Here is a 3712-nt window from a genome sequence, read left to right as displayed (position 1 = left end):
CTAGCATCCGGGTTGATGGCGTGAGGTATATTGAGGTCCGGACATATTCGACTTAAGGCCATGTTGGAGTTCTGAAGAGTGCTTATGGGATTGATCCTAGTTGGGTTGATACGTGTCGTCGGGACGTTCCATTCGAGGTAGGCCATGAGCGGAAGAAGATTGTGTTGATTCCTCAAGTTCGTGATTGGGAGATCAAAAGGATCTAAGGTTGGTCCGTTCAACAAAGTGAGGGGCGTTGGAAGGCCAGCCAAGCATTTATTGGGAAATGGTTTGACAAGCTTCGCCAAGACATACCATTTGATACTGGTAGAGCATTTGATGGTGGTAGGGATTGGGAGATGTGTACCACGAAAGATGAAAGCCGGGGTGAGGCGCTAGTTGAGATATGGGGAAAAGCTCATGAGGAGAAGATGAATCCGTTAATATGTGGAATGGACTTCTTAAATTCATCTCGAACAACACCTTGGTTCGATTTGAGGGCTTGGGTCCGCTCAAAACGAACACGTCTCATCAATATGTGGCAAGCAATTTGGGGTCAAGTTCTTTTTAAGAGAGAGTGTATGATGTGGGGCATCTCCTTGGAGGGTCGAGTCCAGACGAGGGAAGTCGGAGGAAGAACCAAGCACGAGCAACAAGCGAGTAAAGAGGCCAAAATAGTGCCACACAATAGCTCAGCAGCTCAAGCACGCTCCGCGTGAATGAAAGCACACTCCGCGTGCTGGAAGGTTTGATCCGGAGAAAAGTCCAGCAGCTAATCCATGCTCCGTTTGAGGGAAAGCACACAACGCGTGAATGAAGGATTGATCCGGAGAAAAGTCTAGAGACCAATCCATGCGGGGCTTGGAATTAGGCACGCTCCGCGTGGATTCATTTTAATGAACTTGCCCCTTACTCCAGCTTCCTCCTTAATTACAATCCTGCCACTACTTATTTACACATTTGCCACTCCCTAATTACAACTCTACCACTCCTATATTTACACCTATGCCACCTCCTTATTATTACCCCATTTTACTCCTAACCTTACTCTTTAATTTTTTTTTGGTAGAAACAGGAAAAGAAAACAAACAAAGAACAACTAGCCCGGGACCAGCCTAGGAAGACTGACCCCAATCCTATCTTCTGCCAGAAGAGAATAAAGGTAGATGGGGGGATCAGAAAGGGTAGAAACACCTAACAACCCCTCATGACCAGCAGCCGCCAAGCGATCTGCTACCCAGTTCTGCTCCCTGTAGATGTGGTTAAAGTTTACATACTCAAAGGAAGGAAGAAGCCTTAAGATGGCTTTGATTAGGTTTTGGCTGTTGAGACAAGTAGCCTGGTTTTCAGAAATCCTTTTGACCACCTCCAAGTTGTCCGATTCCATAGATAACCGTCTAATGCCCAAGTGAATAGCTAGATTAATCCCTGAGAGAATACCCCAAAGTTCAGCCGAAAAGGATGAACCCATCCCAAGATTATGGGTGAAACCAGCCAGCCAAGCGCCCCCTGCATCACGAAGAACACCCCTGGCAGCAATTTTCCCATTACTAAGGCAGGAACCATCCGTATTCAGTTTCACAAAACCTTCTCTAGGTTTGATCCAGCCAACAAGATGAATCTCTCTTTTCTAGGTAGAGCTGATTAGGGTATCGTTTTTGAAGCTCTCAGTAATATCGGAGAGTTTTTTAGAGAAGAAATCAAGTAAATTAGGAACAAGGATAGATTTCTCAGCAAAGATCTCCTCGTTCCTCCACTTCCAAATATGGTAACAGATAATAGCAAAGAAGATATCACCATTATCCATGTCAGCTAAAAGTCTCCCATTAACACCTTTAGAGAACCAGTCATCCTCTGAAAGAGCCATGAAGGGAGGAAGAGAGTGATGAGGGAGAATCTTCTTCCAAACCTCTTTACTATTGGGACAATCCCTCAGAGCGTGGCACAAAGTTTCAACATGGCCACTGCATCTACTGCAGGCTCCAGAATCCGCCAAGTGACGCCTGTGTCTATCTGAATTAGTGAGCAACCTGTTTTTTACTCCCAACCAAAGGAAACTCCTAATACTATAAGGGATCTTAAGGGCCCAAATGGTTTTCCAAATATCTGATAGAGGATCAGCCCTGTTAGGGGTAAAGGCTTCGTAGGCAGATTTACAAGAGAAAGTACCATTGCTGGTAAAAGCCCAACAATGCTTGTCTTTGTCTTCCTCTTGATTGCTAATTTTGACTCCTCTAATTTTAAGAAGGGTCTCAAGGTTGAAGAAGGTATCAAATTTGGACCAGATCCAGTCACCTTCTGAATTCACAACATCAGCAATTTTCCAACTTTGGGCAATGCTAGGCGGGGCCGAGCTACACACCTCTATAAGCGGCTTGTCACCAATCCAAGTGTCAAACCAGAAACTGATGGCCTTACCATTACCAACCTCCAGGCCAATCCCTGTGCAGAACTCAGCAAACACAGCGCTAAGACCTTTCCAGAGGAAAGAACAACTGACAACTCTCTCCTTCGGGCCACCAAAAATTTTATCCTTTCGATACTTGCCACAGAGCAGACGAACCCAAAGAGAGGAAGGATTTTGCCACATTCTCCAGAGAAGTTTCATTAACAGGACTTTATTGTTATCCTTGGCTTGTCTGATGCCAAGACCCCCCCTATTTTTTGCCTGGCAGACCTCTTTCCAAGGAACCAGGTGGATCTTTTTACCTTCTCCAGAATTTCCCCAAAGGAAGCGCCGGTTAATTTTATCAAGCTCGTTAAGAACCGGCTCAGGGAGCTTACAAGCTTGCATGATATGGTTCGGAGCCGCACAGTTGACAGACTGGATTAAAGTAAGACGGCCTGCAAGGGAAAGAGAATTGGCCTTCCAGCTTGCATATAAACCGTTGGTTTTATCCAGAGTGTCTTTAAAAGAGTTTTTGGAAACCCTGTCACTATGAAGAGGGACCCCAAGATATTTCCCCAAAGACTGGGTAATAGGAATGCCAGAGAGGTCACTGAGCCTTCTACACCTGCCATTGTCCATGTTCTTAGAACACATCATACGAGATTTTTGGATATTAATTTTCTGGCCAGAAGCACTACAGAAGCGATTAAGGATATCCATCACCACCCTAATTTGCTCCTCATTACCTTCCACAAACAACATCACATCATCTGCGAAGAAAAGGTGGGTAATAGGAGGGCACTGTTTATTGATGGAAACCGGGTGGAGGATCCCCTTCTCAACTGCGTCACGGATCATATGCGATAATCTTTCCATAGCAATCACAAAAAGGAAGGGGCTCATAGGATCACCTTGGTGAATACCTCTAGAGGGGGAGAACTCCTCATACATATCTCCATTGATCATAACCTGAAAAACCGGAGAGGAAATGCAACTTTCAATTAACTTTCTCCAGTTTTCCGGGATACCAGCTTTAGATAAACTATCTAGAAGGAAGCTCCAATTTAATCGATCATAAGCTTTCTCCAGGTCAAGCTTGAGAGCCACGATCCCTTTCCTACCTTTCTTCATCTTCATGGAGTGGACCATTTCCTGGGCAATGACAATATTGTCCATCATTTGTCTACCAAGGATAAAACTTCATTGATTCTGACTAATAATATCCGGAAGGATTCTCCGGATTCTATTAGCCACAATCTTAGTGATAGCTTTATAAAGCACATTGCAAAGACTGATAGGCCTCATCTGAAGAAAGAAGGAAGGCTTCTCAACTTTAGGGATAAA

The sequence above is a fragment of the Euphorbia lathyris genome, chromosome 1 (assembly GCF_963576675.1).
Source record: "Euphorbia lathyris chromosome 1, ddEupLath1.1, whole genome shotgun sequence".
Classification (NCBI taxonomy): domain Eukaryota; kingdom Viridiplantae; phylum Streptophyta; class Magnoliopsida; order Malpighiales; family Euphorbiaceae; genus Euphorbia; species Euphorbia lathyris.
Note: the sequence above shows the minus strand (reverse complement) of the source record.